At 37.4% G+C, this 12,200-nt stretch overlaps 1 protein-coding gene across 1 annotated transcript in view; it reads left to right on the top strand.

The window, feature by feature from the left end:
- The window catches only part of LOC306638809 (organic anion transporter 7-like), a 285,976-nt gene that overhangs the window by 184,316 nt on the left and 89,460 nt on the right, over positions 1-12,200 (top strand). The window lies entirely within an intron of this gene.

The following is a 12,200-nucleotide window of genomic DNA, read 5'->3' as shown; positions in this document are numbered from 1 at the left end:
TGACCTAATATGACATCTCAAAGCCCTAGAAAAAGAAGAACATAATTACAACAAAAATAGTAGAAGACAGGACATAATTAAAATCAGAGCTGAAATCAATGAAATTGAAACAAAAGAAACAATTCAAACAATTGACAAAACAAAAACTTGGTTCTTTGAGAAAGTAAACAAAATAGACAAACTGTTAGCCACACTAACAAAGAGAAGGAGAGAGAAACGCAAATTACTAAAATTCATGATGAAAAAGGAAATATCACCACAGATACCACTGAGATACAGAACATAATGAGAAGCTACTTTGAAAATCTGTATTCCAAAAAAATAGAAACTACTGAAGACATTGACAAATTTCTGGAAACATATGCTCCTCCCAAACTGAACCAGGAGGACATACACAATTTAAACAGATCAATATCAAGCAATGAAATAGAAGAAGCCATTAAAAATCTACCATCCAAGAAAATCCCAAGAAGAGATGGATTCTTAGCCAAGTTCTACAAGACCTTCAAAGAATAACTCATTCCACAAATGGCATAAGTATATGAACAGGCACTTCACAGAAGAAGATCCACAAGCAATCAACAAACATATGGAAAAACGTTCAAAGTCTCTACTCCCACAGTTTCACATGTCATTATGTTAAGAGATGTTTGCAGGGTCTGCAATCCCAACACCTATTGCCTGGCCTCCCAGGCCTTCTTTGAAAGCTCAGTGGAACCCTCCATGACTCACAACTCTTGCATTCTGCAAGCCTGCAAAACCAGCATCACCCTGGAGAATGCCACCTTCTGCTGCTAATGGGAGCTACACCTGAATGGACTTTACCTATGGCTGCAGCAGGATCTGAGTGCCTCGACAGTTGAATATCCAGAAACAAACCTCAGGGAAGCAATTTCCTCCTGATCAGGGCACATTGGAGCTTACTTCTGAAAGCAGCCTTTGAAACAATTTCACATTTTTTACCCTTGTGCCTGGAATAGGTGGGGGCTTGTCAATTTCTGAGAAGTCCACAAGGCATCTCTTCTACTGTACTGGGTTTCTTGTGAATGTCACTAATCTCTTGAGCAACTGCAGTCTCTTTGGCCATGATTAATGTGCCTTCTTTCTTGCCAAACTGAAAGTTTTTCAAAACTTTCTGCTGGTTTAAAAAAATGTTTTTTATTGCTTCTTACTGTAAACATGACTAAAGCAGCCAGCAATACCCATGAAACTGTTTGCAATTTGTGCTGCCTTAAAGTTTCATCCATCATATTAATTAGTCCATGAGCTCTAAACTCAGCCTCCCATACTCTCAGGGCATGCAAAAAATGTAGATATGTTCTTTTCTAGACATAAGATCCCCAATTTCCTACTCAGTTCTCATTTCTATTCAAAACCTCATCAGTATAGCCATTACTGTCCACATATCTCTCCATATTCTTGTCTTCTGAGTCCCCACTGGAGTCACCTATTAAGATTCTTTAAGGCATTCTAGGGGTTCTGTAGCCCATTCCTACATTGATTTCCACACTCCTTTCACAAACTGGTTACAAAGATTTCTGCACTGTGTCATCTGGTTTAGATACAACAATATGTCTGCTTACCAGTACCAAATTTTTGTGTTAGTTGGTTTTCTGTTGTTGTGACAAAATACCTGAGACAAACAACTTTAAAGGAGAAAATTTCATTACAGGTCATGGTTTCATGCCGGGGTCCAGCCCTAGCAGGAGTCCATGGGTTCCACACTGGTAAATGGGGCACGGGGAGACAGCGTTGGCGATGGATGGAGAATGAAAGACACAGACTGTAGTTCTGGTGCAATCAATCCCACTTTATTCTGGGGAAGGCTGGGTTCATATACACTTTTCTTCAGGCTATGATGACAGACTTATGATTAATAAAATCAAAGAAGTTTCCAAGGCATAGGCAGAAATTGTTTTTACCGAAAGATTATGAGAAATCAGTGACCGTACAGATTACAATTATTTTAAGAATATTTAACTAAGTCAATGAGCTAATACAATGTTTATTTCCTTAATATCTAAACTCTATGTGACCTAAGACTATTATTATTCTCACGATTAAAGCGATAGACAAATAATCTCACATGAATGACCATTTCTACTAGGTCCATCTGATTAATATCTAAATTGCTAAGTTAAGAGCTACAGGAGGGCAGAAGTCCCAGTGGTTCCCGTGACCAAGTTTTTTTTTTTACTGAATAGATTACATTGTCTTATGTAGCTCTTTTTCTCAGAATAGGGCATTGTGTACCAATGTTTATTATAGGAGTGACCTATTCTTTGTAGGAAGGAAGGAATGTTGTGAAACCTTATTCTTTTACCTTACCACCACACATAAACAAAACCATCATCTGGATTAAACCACCCTGTAGGAGACAGGGGGAGATCTATATCTACCTTCTCTAAGGGCTTGCCTTTAGGGGGGTACCAGGGCTTGCCATTGATAAAATAAGCTAGTCCATATCTAGTAGCTACTGTGGGAGGTGCTTTTTGCATACTCATGGTTGGAAAGACAGATGGTTCCGTGGCCAAATTTATGTACTGCATTACATGTTCATAACAAGCACCCCAGGAAGAAGACACATCACACAGTGGTAAAAGATTTTTTTACTATTTGTGGCTGAGAAGGAGTTATAGTCCCTAATGTTTTATTAATAATCTTGGGAAATTCTGTAGTATTCCCTTCACCCTCAGTGATTACTACCAAGGAATAGTATGGGTAATATAATATTAGAAACATAATGCAGAAAAAGCACCAGAGCCCGGAGGCAAGCATCTGGCATCTCCCGGGATGATGAGTCTTTGCAAACATCATTCCCCCAGTGGATCCTTGTCAAGCACTGGTTGGGTTGCCAGGCGCCCCCGCAGCTCCCCCTTTTTTGTTTTGAAACTCAAATAAGCCTTCTTGAATCTTAACTCTTCTTAAGAGTCTGCAGATTGCACTGAGGATGACTGGAAAACAGAATTAGCACAAAAATACAGATTCCAATTAATGTATATTGAAAGATCGTATGAAAGATTGTATTATGAAAAATTGTAGCCTTAAGATTACTAAAAATTTCACTTGCCAAATTACCAGCAGGTACAACCGAGAGATGTGTCTTACTAATTTCTCTAATTTCCTCCTGCAAGGCACTAATATCTGGGGCTATATCAGTGTTATTCCAAATTCCTTGCAGGTGGTTTTTTACTGATGACCAAGAGGTTCCGTTCTGTACCTCCAAAGGAGTAATGCAAATCCACTTGTAGTTAACATGACATCTAGTGATCATTCTAGTTCCTAAATTTTGCACTTCATTGCCAATAAAAAACACTGCCTCTTCCAAAGCATTAATTCTGGTTTCTAGTTTTTTATCTATTCTTTCCTGAGCTGCTAAAGCCACAAACACATTATATGAAAGATCATTTACATGTGAAGCAGTATGAATTTTCTGTACCAAGGCTGTGGTAGAAAGTGCTAAAGAAGTGATTATACTGATAAGAGCTGTTATTCCCAAAATCAAAGCTGCTATGAACCTTTTTGGCCTTAAAGGTTCATTAACTGTTTTTAAAATTTCAACACCTGGGTCATCATACCAAGATTCTGTGAGATTAACAGGCAAAATTACTTAACTAGGTTGATGTACAATTAAGAAAATTTTTAAATCTTTAGACATAGATGAATTTACACAATTGGTAAGAACACAATCATGACAGTAAATATTATGAGTATCCTTGTTTTTTGTAATATTAAAATTATTAATAGAAGACATAAGAATAGCATGAGGGCATTAATACATGCACACAGGATAAAATTATCAGGAGTAGTTTTTTATTTTTAGGTCTTTGTAATAATACTATATTAGTGGCTGCTAATAGTCTATATAAATCTGGAAAGTAAGAAAATTTGCCATTATTTAACACTATGGTAGATAGGTGTCACCCATCCAGGAGTAAACCACCTATGAATTGGATCATTAGTTACAAAAGGATTAAATTCAAAATGAGGACTATCATTCTTTCTAGTCTTTAGCCATAGTTTATAGTCATAATCAGGAGCAGACACGGAATAATCTGTAATAATAGTCTTTGAGCTTTGAGGTTTGAATTGTACTGCGGCATGATGAAAGCCACACTCAAATCATTTTGGAAAATCGGTCTCAACATCAATTAAATTCCAAGCAGTATCTTTTTGATTATTCAAATTGAGCATTAATAGGCAATACCTAAGCCAAGACAAGGGAAATCAAAGCAAGAAACAAAGCCTCTGGTGTTTTAGGTTTTTCCGGCACCAGTCACCACATCAGCAGCAGTGACAGCCAAGTGCTTCAGTTGTCTCCATGTCTGAAGATCAGCAGTGCGAGTAGCGGCAGAATGAGCAAAACAGAGTTTCTTCATTTTAAATACTAGCCCATCTTCCTCCATCTGATTGGGTTGGTATGGGCTCCAATATCCTTTGTTCTTTCTCCTCCTTCGGATAGGGCTCATTATAATAACGTATCAATTGATCTGGAATCCACAAAGACATTTCTGCATCCTGGGGAAATACACAAGCATAGCCTTGACCGGAAGTAAGCAAAATGTCAGGCCCCTTCCATTTACCTGTTAATAAATCTTTCCATTTTACTAGGGCCTGAGTTGAGCTTTTACTTTCCCAATGCCTCATCATAGCACAATTGCCTTCTTTATCAACATTTAAATGATTTAACACAAAAAGGGCATGTTGAATAATATGAAAGGGAGAGGAATATTTTAATTCCCCCTCTTTTCATTTAGTAATTTGAGTTTTAAGCTTTTGATGATTTCTTTCTACTATAGCTTGTCCTTGTGGATTATAAGGAATTCCTGTAGAATGAGAAATGTTAAACCTGGAACAAAAATCTTTAAATTATTTAGAAGTATAAGCAGGAGCATTATCAGTTTTAAGTTTCTTAGGCATTCCTAGAATAGCAAAGCAAAGAAATAAATGTTGAATTACATCCTTGTAGGCTTCTTCAGTTCTGGCTGAAGCTAGAATAACATGAGAAAAGGTATCAACTGTAACATGAACATAAGACAATTTTCCAAATTTTGATATATGAGTTACATCCATTTGCCATAAGGCATTAGATAAAAATCCTTGAGGATTAACTCCCATCTGTGGAGAAGGAATAAATTTAGGGCAAACATGACAGTTTTTAACAATAGTTCTTGCTTGTTCTCTAGTAATATGAAACTGTTTTTGTAATGAGGAAGAATTTTGATGATGAGTTTTATGAGACACAATTGCTTCTTCAATAGCTGTTAAAATAAAATTTTTTGTTAAATTATCTGCATGGGTATTTCCCAGGGAAAGGGGGCCTAGTAAGTTGGAATGTACATGTATATGACCTATAAAAAGGTGTGAAGTTCTATTACGAATTAAATATTGTAATTCTTGTAATCTGTGAATAATTTTTGATGAAAAGAAAAGGGTTGCTGTTTCTATAGCTGGAAATAATTTGACTATATATAATGAATCAGTATAAAGGTTAAAAGGTTGAGTTACAGTTTTAAATGTAAATATAACTGCTTCCAATTCTGCTCTTTGAGCTGAAGTCTCTTGGGTCCATTGAACAGTAGGTTGAGAACCAATAATTGTTACTGCTTTTCCATTAGAAGATCCATCTGTAAATATTAAGGTTGCATTAGTAATAGGAGTTGTTACATACCATCTAGGAAAAATGATTTCTGTTAGTGTTAGAAAATGTAACAAGGGATTATTATTTGGTAAATGAAAAGAAATTTTTCCTGTGTAGTTAAGAAAAGCTGTTGTCCATTGATCATCAAGTAAATGATTAGATTATATCGTTCCCTAGTATATGGAATAATGATCTCATGCATTTCACAAGCAAACAGTTCTTTGATTCTAAGTCTGGCATTTAATACCAAAGAAGCTACCATAGTAGGATAAGACATTAATATTTTCTTTCCTGATACTGGTAAGTGTATCCATTCAAGTGGATCATTTTGCCATAAACAACCTGTTGGAGTATGTTTCATTTTTAGCACAATAAAAAACCAAGGCAAGTTATAATTAATTTGTTGTAAATAATGTTTTTGAATTACAGTTTCAACAACTTGCAAGGCTTGTTCTCCTTCTTTAGTTAATATTCTACTTGAGTTAGGATCTGAATCACCTTTTAGTATTTCAAACAAAGGTTTTAATTCATTAGTTGAGAGTTTTTATGCCTCACTAACAGCACCTAGAAATTCTACCTTTTGGACTTTCCTTTTAATTTTATCTGGGGGTTTAAGAAGGGCTGGAACAACAGGAGCCACCAAAGGTGGATCGTCATTATGATATCTGAAAGCAGCTTCTTCCAAGTCTTCCTCATCAGACGGGGAGAACTGATCAGGTAGACCTCTTTCCTGTTCCCCGTCTTCATCATCGTCTGATTCACTTTCACTTTCACTCTGAGTTTCCTCTGTATATTTTTTAACTGAGGCTGTCAACATAGGCTCCTTTTCTGACATTTTGTCTGGTGATCTTACCCTTTTATGTAGCTGTTCACTTTCATGTCTAGGGTCTAAACAGTCCCTAAAAAGATTCCACAACACAAAAACATCCACGGGGACTCTTTCATTGCCACATAATCTATGATGTGAATGCATAGCATCACCTACCATTTTTCCAGGTTTTAACACCTAAGGTACCCTGTTCAGGAAACCAAGGGGCACATTCTTGTACAAAATGAAAAAATCTTTTTAATTGAGCTGTTCCTAATGCGTTCCTCTTTTAGTTAATAAGTACTTAGTGATATCAATAAATAGTGCTCTTTCTTTGCTTTCACTACCTCCCATGGTAGCTGTTCTTTCTATCCCTGCCTATCCTTTCTTGGCCTTCTCTACCGAGGGGTCTGTGGCACCCCAGGCAGGATCCTAGCTGTCTTGAAAAGGAAGGAAATTAAATGGGAGGCTTACCAGAGTGCCCCACATTGGGCGCCACTTGCTGGGGTCCAGCCCTAGCAGGAGTCCATGGGTTCCACACTGGTAAATGGGGCACGGGGAGACAGCGTCGGCAATGGATGGAGAATGAAAGACACAGACTGTAGTTCTGGTGCAATCAATCCCACTTTATTCTGGGGAAGGCTGGGTTCATATACACTTTTCTTCAGGCTATGATGACAGACTTATGATTAATAAAATCAAAGAAGTTTCCAAAGCATAGGCAGAAATTGTTTTTACCGAAAGATTATGAGAAATCAGTAACCGTACAGATTACAATTATTTTAAGAATATTTAACTAAGTCAATGAGCTAATACAATGTTTATTTCCTTAATATCTAAACTCTTTGTGACCTAAGACTATTATTATTCTCACGATTAAAGCGATAGACAAATAATCTCACATGAATGACCATTTCTACTAGGTCCATCTGATTAATATCTAAATTGCTAAGTTAAGAGCTACAGGAGGGCAGAAGTCCCAGTGGTTCCCGTGACCAAGTATTTTTTTTACTGAATAGATTACATTGTCTTATGTAGCTCTTTTTCTCAGAATAGGGCATTGTGTACCAATGTTTATTATAGGAGTGACCTATTCTTTGTAGGAAGGAAGGAATGTTGTGAAACCTTATTCTTTTACCTTACCACCACACATAAACAAAACCATCATTTGGATTAAACCACCCTGTAGGAGACAGGGGGAGATCTATATCTACCTTCTCTAAGGGCTTGCCTTTAGGGGGGTACCAGGGCTTGCCATTGATAAAATAAGCTAGTCCATATCTAGTAGCTACTGTGGGAGGTGCTTTTTGCATACTCATGGTTGGAAAGACAGATGGTTCCGTGGCCAAATTTATGTACTGCATTACATGTTCATAACAAGCACCCCAGGAAGAAGACACATCACACAGTGGTAAAAGATTTTTTACTACTTGTGGCTGAGAAGGAGTTATAATCCCTAATGTTTTATTAATAATCTTGGGAAATTCTGTAGTATTCCCTTCACCCTCAGTGATTACTACCAAGGAATAGTATGGGTAATATAATATTAGAAACATAATGCAGAAAAAGCATCAGAGCCCAGAGGCAAGCATCTGGCATCTCCTGGGATGTTGAGTCTTTGAAAATATCATTCCCCCAGTGGATCCTTGTCAAGCACTGGTTGGGTTGCCAGGTGCCCCCGCAGTTTTATAGGGTTCAGATCATGGTGGCTTGGACTCATAACTTTGATCCCTGTTGCAAGGATATACTTCCTGGTGAAAGCACATGTTTGAACAGATTTGCTTACCTCATGGCAGTCAGGTAGTGAAAAAAAGAAAGAGGTAAGCACCAGGCTACTAATATCCCCTTCAGGGGCACACACCCAATGATTCAATGTCTTCCAAGTAAGCCCATGCCCTAAAGTCTCTGCCACCTTTTGACTGCACCATCAGATACGGACCAAGAAATCAGCATGTTACATTTTGGGAGACATTTAATTTATGAAGTAAAACATGTAGACACAATGATTCAAAAAAGTGAAGTTCATGGTATAAGGGTGGTGCAGCAAGATATATGTTGGAATAGTCACAGATGCATTCAGAAAATCACAAGAAGTCAAGAAATACATAGTAGCTATAAACAACCATATATATGGTAATATGTTACTCATCCAAATAAATGATTACTACTAAATAGCATTAACTCTCATAACTGAATAAAAATGGTATGAACCCATTGAAAATAAAGGCCTTATAAAATGAAATGAAATAACAGAAATACTGGGGAATGAAATCCACCAAAATCTACAATCTCTATGTGCAAATACACCTCAATGAATAATTATGTACATCTTACAATGCACTAGTTAAACAATAGAAGGGAGATCAGTAGTACAGAGCAAGTGGATTGTGGGAGGGAGGATGATAGATAAAGGGAAGGTATTGGGTAATCAAATTGATCAGGTTGTGTTTTGTTCATATAGGCATAGGCATAATGAATGCCACTACTATGTATATTATAATGCATCCATGAAAAGGAAGGAAGGAAAGGAAATAATAGCAGTTTTTTTCCAAAAGACCAAAGATTTCATAGTGTCTCAATTCTCAAGTTTGATGAGGGGGCAGTAAAATGGAAACTCATTAATTAATGTTGGAATTTTAAAAGATTACATGCTATAAAGCTACTGAAACATTTTGGACAAATTTTAAAAACCTTTCATTAATCAAATAACCATTTGTTGTACATGAGAAGTGCAATCAAAGATGGGGAAAATAACAGATATAACAGACATTGTCTATGCGTGCAGCTGTGTGACATCACACCTTTACTTCTTTACCAGTGATGAAATTTTATTTTGAACTCCTCATTCCCTCCAGATTGGTGGAAAATTGTGGATCAGTTAACTTGAGAGATAATTTTCACAAGCTGTATCCAAGAGATATCTAGACTTCAGGAGCACATGCTGTTGCAAGGGATGAGGTGGTAACAAGTCAGGGTTGCACTGGGTATTGGTTCTCTGGTCAGAGATTCCAGGATGCTTACTTGAGTTTAAGTCTGTCTGCTTGGCTCCCTTTGCACCCACACTGCTATAGTTCCTCTGCTTCTGCCAGTGTGAATACTTGATCCTGGCTCACTGAGGACACACAGAGACTCCTCCATCCTCACCCTTCCCTTAACTACTTTCTGCAAACTCTTCTGTTGTCTCTCTCAAATGCCCTCTAGTTATCCCTGGTCCTTTAGCTTTTGAAACAAATTGGACTAATCTTCAAGACTTTTAGTTTTTCCTACATGCCTCCCAAGGGATCAAAAGGCACATAAATGACCACCCAAAGAAATGTGGAATGAGAGACAAGGAGGAATCCTAGAGAATCATCCATCATGTGTATGGTTGTCTGATCCTGCTTTCTCTCCCTAAAACCTTGATTAATGATCCATCAGGAGAAGAATCAGATGACATCAATTGTTGCACATCACAACAACAGTTAATGGTCAGTTTATAAAATCTATCATTCCATAGTAGAGAATGTAACACAGGTCTTCTTGTCCTCTAAGGTTGTAGAGAGAATGCTGTTTATGTGAACCCTTTTGCCACCGTACTGAAATGTGGGATGTTGTTGGGAACAGGAAGAAGAATTATGTGAAAACTAGACATCTTACCCATGTGTGTCAGTCATAGAATTCATTAAAGCTCTTTCTGTGTTTGTGTGTGTGTGTGAGTGTGTGTGTGAGTGTGTGTGTGAGTGTGTGTGTGTGTGTGTGTGTGTGTGTTATCATCACAGGATTTCATTCCCATTTTCAGAAAGTCCAAGTACAGTTTAGTTGGGCCTTGTCCACTAGAGCCCATTTGATCCAGAGCCCAAGAGCTTGGCCCCTTTGGTAATCACAAACCACAGGGGAAGAATATCGTAAGTCACCAGAAGCAATTATTGGGACAACAGTTTTAACTGTATCAGGAAATTACTCTCATATAGGGATATCTCAATTGCAGAGCTACTTGTTGTTTACACATTTGTACTGCTTGTTAAATAGAGGTTTTAAATTCCATTAAAATGTTTACACTGGAGATAAAGCACATTCATGTTTATTGGAAATAAAGCATTGGTATAGTTGGACTCAACATACAAGAGTAGCTAGAATTACAAAGAATTCTTTAGTCATTCAGACTCTTGGAAAAAATAAATGGTGAATGAAACTGAAAACTATGATGGTAATATCCTTCATCCCAAAAATACTTAGCCCACAAGTACAGTGCATGTACCCCAAACTATGATATTTTATTTAGACATATTGACTAGTAGGTGAGCAAGAATATGCCACAAAACATCATCTTTTAATCTTTTCTATGTTACTGTGGATTCCTTAGATCATGCAAAACTCTCAAGGTCATGTGGGAATACTTTCTTATATGATCAACTCTGTAGGTTCCCTTTCCATTTGGACATATACCATGAGGCAGCAGGCAAAAGTTCCTGACCATCTTCTTGAAAAAAAGCCTCTTTCTAATTACAGAGGTGCTGCTTGCCCAGGAGAGGGTGATCTGTGACAAAGGGTGGTATCAAGTGTGATACAGAAAAGACAAACAGACACACATAGAGAGAAAACTGGGACCAAGTGGATATTTAACCTCTGGTGGAAGTTGAATGACCCAGAGCTAGCTCAGCATGTTTATTATAATAATTTTAACATCAAAGGGTCTTCTGTGAGAAAGTTTCTGCACAGAAAGCAGGCTGAAGAGCAATGCCCAACTCCAATGCCTCACTCTCTTTTTCTGAACTTGTTTCAAGAGATGAGCCTATTGTCTCTGATGTATTCCATTTATTAAAATTGAACCATAATTTCCAGCCCAGATTCATGGGAATGGGAATTAGTCTTTACACCTGATAGGAGGAATAACAACTCTTGGACATGTTTAAATCCACCAGAGACTCCCTTCTGGACACTAACTGTTTAGATTCCTTCTACATGCAAACTACACTCATCACTCTAGAGATTCTTGAATTCTCACTCTTATTGTAGCACTGTATCAAAGTGAATGATCCTGTCATATGAGTCAAATTCAGGTGCAGATAAGGCTGATCAGAGGTAATAGGTTAAGTTGCTTATGAAGCACAATTCCCTATAATTTACCATAACATAATGTGGATCCTCCTTCTTCTACTTTCCATTTACATGATCACTTCTCTTGAGCCCCTTCATAGTTTACTGAAAGCATGGAATGTTTTTACAATTTCTTCAGACTCTTCAGAGTTTGTTTAACATATTCAAAAAATCCAGCCTTCTACCCACTGTCCAGTTGAGAAACCCAAACACATTTGTGGGCATTAAGTAGGACAGCACCTCATGACTTAGTTAGTTATTGGACCATGATTTATATTAGTTATGGGCACAAAAGAAACCTCAAACTTAGAATTTAGTAACTTAGAATTTAGTAACTTACAATAATACTAACTTAGAATTTCACAAAGTTTCTGAAGGTTGAGAATTCTGAAATGGTTTAGATGGATGCTTTTGACCAAAGGTTTTTTTTTTTTTTTTTTTTTTTTTGTGAGGTTGGAGTCCATATTTTAGTAGAAGATGCATGTACCCTTAGACTTTTTGAGAGTGACTCAGTTCATGAAACATGGGAATCTCCCAGGGGTCATGTGCATGGCATGTTATCTAATTACTCACTGTGGAATACCACAGAAAAATTACAGAGAGAGAGAGAGAGAGAGAGAGAGAGAGAGAGAGAGAGAGAGAGAGAGAGAGAGAGAGAGAGAGTTCAAAGGTGAA

The sequence above is a fragment of the Sciurus vulgaris genome (genome assembly GCF_902686455.1).
Source record: "Sciurus vulgaris genome assembly, chromosome: 11".
NCBI classification, from domain to species: Eukaryota; Metazoa; Chordata; class Mammalia; order Rodentia; family Sciuridae; genus Sciurus; species Sciurus vulgaris.
The sequence above is the reverse complement of the archived record's forward strand: the minus strand, read 5'-3'. Positions and strand labels throughout refer to the sequence as shown.